Source organism: Capsicum annuum, chromosome 3 (assembly GCF_002878395.1).
Source record: "Capsicum annuum cultivar UCD-10X-F1 chromosome 3, UCD10Xv1.1, whole genome shotgun sequence".
Classification (NCBI taxonomy): domain Eukaryota; kingdom Viridiplantae; phylum Streptophyta; class Magnoliopsida; order Solanales; family Solanaceae; genus Capsicum; species Capsicum annuum.
The window spans coordinates 267,709,373-267,721,944 of NC_061113.1; the positions used below are offsets into that span (position 1 = coordinate 267,709,373).

General features: G+C 27.6%; 1 long non-coding RNA gene across 1 annotated transcript; it reads right to left on the bottom strand.

Moving 5' to 3' along the window:
• Nucleotides 1–2,005: 2,005 nt before the first annotated feature.
• Nucleotides 2,006–10,330, bottom strand: LOC107861781. Its single transcript, XR_001671850.2, has 2 exons — nt 10,121–10,330; nt 2,006–2,541 (listed from the first exon to the last, which is right to left on the bottom strand). It is a non-coding gene; the product is annotated as an uncharacterized LOC107861781 (long non-coding RNA).
• Between the last annotated feature and the right edge of the window lie 2,242 nt (nt 10,331–12,572).

Sequence of the window (12,572 nt, forward strand, 5' to 3'; positions counted from 1 at the left end):
TAAAATGGAAGGGCCGGTTCCGAGTTGGCCCGTCCCGGCCCGTTTGACACCTCTAAGTACAGGTCATAGAACTTTCAGCTTTCAATAAATCTCTAAATACGGTGCACATAAAAGTTTTTTGAACCACTATAAAAACATGTAAAAGAATACTTATTTTCAACTTCTTATATATTTTCAAGTATTTATTTATGTTATTTATGTTCTCACCAGCAATGCAATCTTCTACAACCTTCATTAGTTTAGTAATTTAGTTATTTCTAATCGTAATATTATAGAAGAGACAAAATTCATTATAGATGAATATATATCCTAACTGCATTAAAAATATTGGAGCAATAGATCAAAAAAGATAAATACCAAAAGAATGAGTAAAGAGTGTAAAATACAATTTTTGTTGCTTCTTGAAATCATCACAATTTACTTTGAGAAAGATGTTTCAGTCTTCGTATAAAAAGTTGCCATACATGAGTTGATTTCCCAAAAGAAACTCTTTCCATCTAGGTTCCAATATGTTCGTCTCCTTAGATTTTGGCACAGTCAAAACCCAAAACAAATCCTAATTATGGACTATCAGTAGTCTCTCTCTTCATGCAGATTTTGAGCAACTTCAAGATAGGAGTATTATTTTTTCTGTTTCACATCATCGCTGCTATTTTCCTCAAGGATAACAAGAGAACTATTTTAAGTTGAGTTTGTTTCTTCATGTCAGCATAACAATAAAAATATTAATGTCATGAAAAATTTAGATTGGTCGTGGTGTTGTCTTTCATTAACTAATTAGGAAATCTCACCAGAAGAGAAGTTGCATTGTAGTATTTGGCATAAATTGATTTTGGTTTTTTTTTTTTTTTCAAAAACTTTTATAGACATGTGAACCTGATTTTGGCATAGATGTTTTACTTAAAAATAAAAGGTGCGACTGTTATGAACATTCGTATCCTAGTGGGGTTTGAGATTGTTTCTCTTGTTTAAAGCAAAATAAATAAATAGGATGATTAGGTTTTAATAAAAGATATTTTAGTAATTTCATTTTAAAGTTTTAGAGTTCATGCTTTTAAGATAGTATAAATATATGCATCTCATCTTCACATATCCAAATTATCTAAGTTTTGCTTCCCCCATCTTATCCATTATAGTGTTGAGTTCAAAATTCAAAGGGCATTATGCAAAAGCTATTGTTTTACAAATCATGAAGAGGATAACCAAACGACAAAGAAAAACACTAAGAAACATATTATTACTATGATTTGATCAAACGACTTTCATTTATAAGCTAATATTGAAAAAGCATAGAACCTATTGAAAAAAAATTTCCCCTCAAATAAGATAATGACAACATTGTGGATGTTATTGTATTGTTGAAAAGAAGAGAGGTTTTTAATTTATAAAGGTAAAAAAATCTTGATCCATGAAAGAGGTTAGCCAAATATGAAAGATAATTATATTTTCCTTTCAGAAAAAGTAAAAAAAATTATGATAATACTTTGACTTTCCCTCATATGAAAATTAAAGTCAAATTAGGTAAGAAAATCAACGCGAAAATCCTAACAAATCTCTCTTTTCTGACTGAATTTTCTTGACTAAACTTGATTCGCCTTCTTCACATGCATTAGTTTTGTTCTTCACATAGTCTTCATTAATGTTGTTTGGCATGCTTAAAAATGAAGTCCGTTTGGATTAAAAATATGAAAAAATAACATAAACATACACCTTAACTTATCATATTTACAAAATTTTCACCCTTAAAAAGTAATTACAAAAATTTCAAATAATTATGTATCTTCATGAGATGCATCGAAAGCTAATAAATAGATATCTCGACAGATTCAAAATCGAAAAAAATGCATCACAAGCTAATTATGTATCGTTACAAAGGAAGTAATGTATCTTCGTTGGATGTATCGAAAGTTAATTATGTATCTCGACAAATTCAAAATTGAAATTTTCATTAATTATGCAAAATATCGTAATTTTCTGTAATTAAGCTCCAAACTATTGAAATTTATGTTGTTTATGAACCCTTTTGGATTAAAAATATTGGAGTCCATTAAAAGTGAGCTTTATTTTTAAAATATGTAGCAACAAGTTGTTGAAAATATGATTGAGAATTCGCTCCACATGTAGTATTTGAACTTCCTTTTTCTTTTTGACGAAAAATCTTCATTACCGCCAAGTTGGTTGAAACTTTGATCTCAACATGTCCTAATCTGAATCATCGAATCTTTTTTTTTTTTTTTGGTAAGTAAGGATATATTAAGAACAAAATAGGTTTAGTACAGACTGTCGACTTCCTAGTCGGGTACAAAAATATGAGTATTAGGGTCCTGATAATTAGTACAAGGATTGATTTTTCTAGTATAATCAGTTCATAGAATGTCTGTCCAGACATGTTGTTGTGAATACACCGAAGGAACTGCCAAAAAGTTAGTGCGTCCAAAGTTTTTCCTTTTCGTTCCTTGTTTAGCCAACCAGTCTGCAACATTGTTTTGCTCTCTAAAACAGTGGCTCACTGGTGGATGTCCCACCCTTCTCAGCACACACCTGCAAGATTCAAGGATAGGATTATAATGCATATTACCAAATTTTAACATATGAATTACCTCCATGAAATCCACATTGATTTCAACAGGGAATAATTTTTTATCCTCCACAAACTTGAAACCTTCGAGGAGAGCCAAAAGCTTCATTTGATTATTGGTTGTGTGTGGGAATCCCTTAGTGAAACCATAATTCAATTACTTTGATGGTTTATAATGGTGCCTCCTATACCCTCTATGCCTGGATTACCTAATCAAGCACCGTCAGTGTTGAGATCATATGCTCTAATATCAATTATTATGTTCGAAATCGAGAAGATATCATGCAGAGCTATTAATTTACAAATTATGAAGGTGACAATTCAGACGACAAGAAAAAACATACTAAGCATAATGTTAATATGGTTTGATCAAACAATCTACATTAATAAACGAATATTAAAAAAGCGTAGAATCTATTGAGAGAATTTTTTCCTAAACAAAACTCTCTAAATAATTATATTGTGAATGTTATGGTATTATGAAATAAGAAGAGAATCTTTAATTTATAAAGGTACAAAACCTTTCCTCAAAAGAAAAAAGGTTAGCCAAATATAAGAGAACTATATTTTCTTTCAAAAGTAAAAGTAATTACAATAACACTTTATTCCTTCGATTGAAAATTAAAAATTAAAATTAAAATTGAAAAAAAAACTAAAAATTATACAAATATACAACTTATGTTTTTAATATTACAAAAAATTCTAACTCCCTAAACATATTATAAAAATTCTAACATATACACAGAATGCTATATATATATATCGATTATATTATGTATATTAATAGAGAAAGAGCAAAGTAATTTAAAAAGTGGGAGAGAATAATTACTTTCAAAAGGATTGGTATTTATGTTATTTAGAGGGAAAAAATCATAACATATAGTAGAACAGTGTATCGACTTTCAATTTTATCTGAGACAAAAATGACAAAATTGGACCAGTACCACCTATAATTTATTTATGTACGTCGTCTGCTCTCCTTTTTCTTTATTTCACATCATCTCAAAAAAGTCCCAATTATTGCATGTAGTAATGTTCTACTTGAATATAATTCAATTAAAATTCTATGCTAAACACGTCATTAAATAAAATAATTAAGCAAACACCTATACTACATAAAACATTCTTCACAAGCATTTGGTTGAAGTTCAATTTCAGTTTGAATATATTTGAACATAAATTTCACTTAAAAGAAAATGACATTTAATTTTGTGAGAGAAAATTATTAGTACTATTTTTCTTCGCCTAAACCTTACGTATTCTTGTCCAAAATGCATATACCATTTCAAGGTATATTTTGCGAGTTTCTCAAACTGGACTGCTGATTTGGTGATTTTTTGAAGATTAATTCAATTTTTCAATCTTTTTATATTTGGTTGATTAAATTTTTTTAAAAATATTTTCTCTAGAATAATAGGTTAATTCAAAAACTGAGGAAAATAGCTTGAAATAGGAAAACAAAGTTTACAAATAACATTTCACATTAATTTCTCATCATCCTCGACATCACATGCAACACCCTACACCTTACCGCCAATTCCTAACTTTAGTAGTACTAGTTTAGGTATACGCACCTCGCGCGTGTACCTTGATTTAATGAGTTGAAACGTTTCACTAAATAGGATATTTATTTAAATAATAAAGGAGAATACAATAATTAAATTCAACATCTTTTAAATATATAAAGATGGAGAATTTATTTAATTAAACCTAACGTTTACAAAAAAAAAATATATCAAAGCCTATCGAATTTTATCTACCCTGCACCTGTCAACTACAACAAAATAAAACAATAATAGAGATACCGAAATAATACAATTAAATCCAATTTTTACACACACACACATAAAAAAAAAAAAAATTCTCAAAGTAGAGATATCAAAACAATACAATTAAACCTAACTTTTACCTAAAAAAAAAATTTCAAAGCCGACTGACATTTTTCTACCACCTGTAAATTATAACAAAATAATACGATAATAAAGATATTAAAACAATACAATTAAACCTAACCTTTACACAAAAAATTCATAAACTTATTATTTGAGTAGAAACTACAAAGTTACCCAATAATGAAAGCTTGTTAATCATGATCAATAAATTCAATGTAATAAAAAAAAAAAAAAATCTAGAAACAACAAAATCATGTTGTAGATTCAGTAATGAAAGTTAGATATATACAAACATGAAAAGATATTTCATTATTCTTGATCAATAAAATCAACGTAATAGAAAATAAAATTCAAAACCTGAAAAGTAAATCAACACGTTACATTAGAGATCCAATAACAAAACTATTTACAAACATAAAAGGATGATTTATTATTTATGATAATTTATTATTTATGATCAATAAAATCAAAACGTAATACAAATAAAAATTTGAAATCAAATACCACAAAGTTACCCAATAACAAAAGTACCGTCACAAAGTTTTATTACCCAATAAGATATATGTATAAATCAAAAAAATGACTACTAAAATAGGAAAAAAGAAATAAATATAAGGACTCCTAAACCAAATTATAATAGTAAAAAAATAATATTCCTAACCTTAAACAAAGAATACTACCTTTTTTTTTTCTTGGGAAAGTTCACTGTCCCTTTTTAATTGAAAAAAAGTCACGCATTGCATTTAGTTTTTGAAAGAATTTTTTCTTCTTCTCCTTCTTGTAGGAGTCTAAATCTATTTTACGTAAAATAGTTTTACCAATTTTTCTAAAATATTTAAATTTTTATTTATATAGAACTTTTCTAATATAATAATTTCTTTGAAATTGGATTTTCTTTAATAAAATATTGCCATAAATTTAGAAATTAAACTAAAAATAGAAAATCTTCTCCATTAAATTTTTTATATATATTTACTATATTCTAGTTCATACGTATGTGCATTGCACAATGTCTATGATTACGTTTAAATATAAGATAGCAATCATATGTAACATAATAAATGTTTACAATTATGTGTAGGACATACAACAATAAATAATATAAATACAAAGTAAGAAAACATGAATAATGCAAGAAGATGGTTTGAATCAAAACTAAAATAAGAAGAAAAGTAGAAGTAGAAGAAATTGACTCCCAATTGATAACTTGATATGCCATGATTATAAGTAAAGTTTAGCCGTATCTTTAACATCTCAATAAATACGACCGATTAGATATAAGAACAATATGAATCCTAATAATAGTTAATTTTTTATTTAGACTAATATGAATCCTTGTGGATTATTACATATAAATTCTAAATACAATTATAATAGATGTTTTTCTAATCTAAATTGATTCATATTTACCTATGTACGTAATTCTAATAAGTTGACTAAAGAATCCTAATTAATTTAAGTTATTGATATTACATTTTTTCATATTCGAAAAATATAAGAAGTCCTAATATTCACTTTGGAATTAACTAAAATTTAACTTACTAAATCTTTCCTTGTAATTGTTTGAGTTATGTTAAAATTCAAAAATTTTAAAAACAATGTAATTTTACATTTAGGTTAATTATTGTAGGGTGTAGGATGGTAGAATCCTATTTAATTCTTCCTTTAATATTTAATATTAAAAAATTAAAGTACTTAAACTTTGCCTTATATAGAAATCTGAGTATATACGTTAGGTTTCTTTATCTTAATCAAATTCTAATTAACATGAAATTTGTGATGAGTTTTTATTAATCAAAAGTTAAAATTTAAGTTATTACGTTTGTGGTTTGCACTTGTTAAAGGACAATTTTTTAAATTTTTTCGTACCATATATTTTAAGCCTCCCTTTTCATCTACACAAGGAAAAAACAAAACCTACTAAGAGCAATTTACCATATATCTTTGCATTATTTAATTTCTTAATAATTAATTAATAATTGAAAAAAATAACTGAATAGACAATTTTGTCTATTGCGGAGTCTTTTAATGAAGGACAAAAAGTTCAAATCATTTTTCTAAGGGGTTTCACACTTTTAATATACTATAAATTATAGATATAGATATAGATTATAGATATAGATTTGTCTAAATTATATACTTTTGAAATAATATTTTTTGTTTATGCACTAAATATCAAAAAATAAATAGTACTAAAATCTCTTATTTTTCAGAAATTCTTTTTCAAGATTGCATATATCTTGAAAAAATATTTCTTTCACACTAAACACGCCTTAAGAAGCTGTTTGATATGAGGAATAGGAGATAATAATTTCAAAATAAAATATAAATTATTTTACCTAACGTTTAATTAAAATTACTAGTTAATTTTGAGATTAACTGTCCCGCGAAAATGTATTGAGATCAGACGATCATGAGTAAACTATAGATCCTGAGTGGTTCAACAATTGGAAAAAGAAAAGAAGAAATGATTAGTCATTAATTAGTGTAGAGTGCCACGAAAAAACATTTTATTTTTAACCATTTATACGACAAAACTTGGACTGCTTGTCCGGTCCACAGCCAGCATATATAAATCTAAAAATTACATAAATTATACTCCCTCCGTCTCAAATTATTCGTTTCAAATTTTCTAATTTGATTTATCATTTTACTCGCTTTTTTTCATTAATTAAGAAGAGAAAAAAAAAATTCATTTTTTACTCTTTGCATTAATTATTTTTTCTTCAAATTAAAATGTAAACGTCATTTAATAGGGGTACTATGGTAAACTACTCATGTTATTAATTATTTTTCTTAATCAATGTGTCACCTCAATTTGGGACGAATAATTTGAAACGGAGGAAATATAAATCATTTTTTTTTTAAACTCCAGGAAAACCTGTAGTCGCTACACCCTCTGCCTTTCGGGTGAGTACTGTGTACGCACTGGGTAAATTCCTCATTATGGAATAGCTCACAAACCACACAGAAAATATAAACCGCAATAGATAAACCTCATGCGATGAGCTCGATTGAAAAGGCATTAGGAATTGATCGAATTCGCAATCTCTCCTATGAAAATTTCCCCTCGAAGCAACTCAACCACCTGGGGCATTACACGTGTTTTCTATCTTTCTCACTGATAGTAATTAATTAACATGGACCATAGACCCTGCCCCTCTACAACGCCCTATTTTGGCTTATACTCCGTTACATGTAGTACGTACCTACTCTTTTTTTTTTCTTTAATCTCAATCTTCAATTATTGCCTTTTCAAATTTAGTACTCTCTCCGTTATAAAAAGAATGACTTATTTTTCTTTTTAACCCGTTTCTTTTTAATTCGTTTAAAAAAGAATGATCTCTTTTTATTTTTGACAATACTTTAATTTCAACTTTCCGTATGACATGTTTATGACCACAAGATTAAAGAACATTTTGGTACATTTGACACTATTTTAATTTAAGACCACAAAATTCAAAAATTTTCTTTATTTTCTTAAATTTTGTGTCAAATCAAAGTATGTCGTTCTTTTTTAAACGGAGGAAGTATTAATAAAATGAACATAACTTATCAAATAGTTTTTTCTTTTTTCTCTCGCCAAAGCTGAAAAATGAGAGTAGAAATCTTATCGTGGTAATTGGTATTTATGGCGGAGTTAAAAATTTGAAATTTATGAATTTACTACTCCGTCTGTTTAGTTTTATTTTTCACAAATTTTTTAATTGTATTTTTACTTTTACTTGTTATTTTTGACATATCAAGAAAACACAATTTTTTTTTTCCTCTTTTATCCTTAGTATTAATTATTTTTTTTCTAAATTAATTTCAATATACAATGTAAACATCATTTAATAAGGATAATATAATAAAATAGTCATGTTATTAATTATTTTTCTTAATCAATGTGGAGTAAAATTGTGAAAGCTGAACTGAGGGAGTAATATGAGACCTTTTGAATTATTGATTGAGTTAAAACAAGTTTTGAAAATAAATATCGGATTTGAATCAAAATTATGGAATTCTGTGATGGATTTGATTTCTCTCTGTTTCCCCGTTCTAAATTGGATGGGTGACAAGTGACTCATTTTAATATCAATCATCTCCACTTAATTTATTCAGATTGATTCTTAACCATGGCTAGAATACTAAATATATCCATCAATCTTGTATCATTCACTTGAATTGTCGCAGTTCCATAGTCAAACGAAAAAAATAAGAAGAATATTAATGATAATTCAAGAATATATAAACAATGATCCTTGTCCACAAACTTAATTATGTTCGACGCAGATCATGCATGGTTCAGGGTATACAGAAAAGGAGATAAGTTAATGAGATAATACATCGAAACACCTTTGAACTTGTGGCTAAAATTTACTTTAGATCCTAAATTAATTGGGTAATTATTTATCCCCCTTAACAACTTTAAAGTGAATTAATTTCCCCCTCTATGACTAATGTGGCCAAAAAAAAAAAAGCGAGTGAATTTTTTTAATAAAAAAGACCCACTTTTTTTTTATTATATATATATATACAGGTGAGCAGTAATATAGCTAAATAGACAGGTAATATAGATAGATAATAAAATAGACAAGTGGTTAGCTAGATAAATAATAATAAATAATATAAACAGATGATAAATAAAATAGACAAGTGACTATAATAAAGACAAATACATAATAATAATAATAATAATAATAATAATAATAATAATAGATAATATAGACAGATATATATAAGTAGTGAATATATGTATATTAAGTATATATATATGTTAGTAAGTATATTATATATGTATTCTACATATATAATATTAACAAGGATGTATATATTATAATCTTATATATAGACAAGTTATATTACTACTAGTAATAATAATAAGCAAGAATATATATTACTTGTAAATATATATTTTGTATTATAATATATCGTAGATTATATAGTTAGTATAATACCATAGACACATAAATATAGCAAGCATATTATTATAACAAGTTATTAAAGTAGGTAAGTAGTTTTTAAGTTATTAAAGCAAGTAAGTAATAGTAAGCTATTAAAGCAGAGTTATCGTGATATTAAAGCAGAGTATTCGCGGTTGTGTTTTAAAATGGTGTGAAGTCCTACTCAGTACTCCCTCCTTCATTGTCCTTAGTCCAGTATAAGTGTTCAAGTCATAAAGGTCCAAGTGTATTTTCTCCCAATATATATTATTTTTGCATTTTTTGATTTTTTAAAATTTTTTTTATTGTTAATTTTTATATATATTATTTTTGCATTTTTTGGTTTTTTGATTTTTTTTTTTTAATTTTTATACCCTGTTCATCTCTTTCTCTTCAGTTTTAGATATTTTAGCAATATTTTCTTTAATCACACTCCGAGAGAATAACAACAGACATTTTTCATCTTCTTTGGACTTTAAGTCCCTAGGAATTTACAGATTAATCCATCATTATTGTTAAAACACTGAGAGAATAACCATATACTGAGGATATTTTTATAAGTAATTTACAAATTTTACAAGATCAGAAAACTGGCGAAAAATCACCGGCGATCCGGATCTTAATAATAATAAAACACATGTGAAGGAAAATATAAACTTGATTCATTCAAACATAATTTACAAACTTGGGAGAAAAATACAAAAACCTATGTAACTACTACTTACATGTCTTAAGGAAGAAGTGAGGTTTTCCTTTCGGGAGTCCCCTGAAAACTTGACAGCTACCGAAAAATTAAGAACAAAAATTTTTTTTCACATTTTTCACACACTCTTTTTTGTTTTGAAGGAAAATATTAACTTTAGAAACTAAGAGCTAGAGAACTTTATTACTCTTGATTTTTTCTTGTTTTTTTCTCTCTCTTTGGTATATGTTTAAGTCTTCTATATAAAAGGGGTATTTATAGACATCCTTGGACTCCAAATTCTTATACTTTGTGGACTTCAAATCCTTACATAATATGCTAGATAAGATTTTTGGCATGTTGGGTGGGTCCGGCGGCTAATGTCTTTCTTTAATTCTCCTACGTCCATTTTTTTATCTGATATTGCATACGTCTGTTATTTTGTCTTTTGTAGATATCGTCATTACTTAGATATCCAAATTGTGTAAAGCTTCTGAGTCAAACTCCATTGCTGAATCATCGTTTGTATTTGGGTCTTGGACAAATTGATCCATTGTATTCTCGTTCATACTCGTCACTATCTCTGACTGATAATCCAAGTCTTATTCCTGTTCTGGGTAATCTTGTCTCTTCTCTTGAATTAAGAAAATTCTGGGTCTTTCTCTGGTGGGTCTGGATTCATTACTATCTCCTTAGGCAATTGTTCTGCTAACAACTTTTTTATTGAGTCTACAACTATTTTTTCTATATTTCTTTTTTCATTTTTCTTTTTTCTTAATGAAAATCCCTTCTTATTCTGAGAAGAACTTCCTTCATCTATTGTCTGAGTACCTGTGGTTTTAAAACTAGCTGGGAGTATTCTCCCTATATTTTTTGACAAAGTGTCAGTCATCAACGGATTTGATGAGTCTTTACCAGCTACCGTTTGAGCTGGACTAATTGTATCATTACCCGATACAGTGGGTCTTGCTGCATTCATTGGGCAAAGCACACTCATTAACGGATTTGAGAAGTCTTTACCAGCTACCGTTTAAGCTGGACGAGCTGTATCATTACCCAATACAGTGAATTTTTTCATTTTTAAAGAAGATGAAGAACTCTTTGGCTGGGTCTCATAAATTGGCTGAGTCTGTTGTGAAAGTTCAAAATGAAGGATTTTTATACAGTCTTGTAAAATACTTATAAGTTCTAACATTTATCCTTTTTCTTTTACAAGATTTTCACTATCTTGTCTTAAAACTTCATTGGCCTGATTCAGTCTTTTAAAATTTTCGGTCATAAAGGAACAATGATCACAAAATATAATTGTCTGTGTCTTTATTAATATTATATTAAGAAATTTTTTGTGTTTCTGGTCTTAAAGTTGGAGTAATAAAATAATTTGGTCCCAGATTTCTTCGGACATAGTCTAAAGTCTCTGAGAGGTCATAAAATTTTTTATAAAGAGGTGTTTTATAATCTTTTATGGCGTCCATTACCTCTATCCAAGTTTGAAACACGCCTTGCTACTGTCATCTGAGAACAACATAGAATTTAAACCTGTTAGAAGTATTTTTCTCAGTAAAATAGTAACTTAATGCATTTAGAATTAAAATAAAATAATTAATGTCTCTTCTATTATATGCTATCCATAAATTGTCTAGTAGACATATCTGGGGCTTGTCCACTTGCACATCTGGCTTCCGTCTGAAAGTTAAGTTGGATGGTTCGTAACATACCAAATTGTGAGGTCCAAAAATATTCTATCTAATTTTGGTTGTTCTAGCATCGTAAGTGGTCTGAAATGGGTGTTGCTTATAAGTGTCTTTAGATAGTCTTGGGATGATGAGATTCCTGCCTTGCCTTTTTCTTTCCCTGTATTCATACTGAAACAAAAATCGTTAGCTATCTTCTTTCATTATTCTACTTAAATGATCAGCTAAGTTATTATCCTTTCCTTTAATGTGTTCTAAAACAATATTATAGATTGAAGTAGCATATAGAAAATTTAACCATCTCCTTTTACTACTATTCTTATCTTTTATTTTTTGATAAAACTTTACTATAGCCTCGCAGTCTGTTCTTACTAGTATTTCGGGCTTATTTAATATATAAAGTTTAAAACTATTCAAACCATAAATTACTGTTAGTGTCTCCGCATCTATGCTATTTAAATATTCCTTTTTTTTATATTTTTCACTTGATTAAGCACAAATTTTTTCATCCTTTTTATCACTGTATTTATTGGGTTTTGTCTTTAATATTGTTCCCTATCCTTGAAGGCTTCCGTCTTTTTCAACTATTAAATAATCTGTTTCTAATGGTAATGTTAAGTCTGGGATGTCTTGTATCATGCGCTTAAGTTGTTGGACTAATTTTATGTCTTCAATATTAAAAGATTTTTGGCCTGTCGATCTTATTTTAGAGTATAGTGGTCCTGCTATTTTTCCTAAATCTTTAATAAAAGCTCTAGCATAATTTAATAATCCTAAGAATTTTTGTAAATCTTTAGTTTT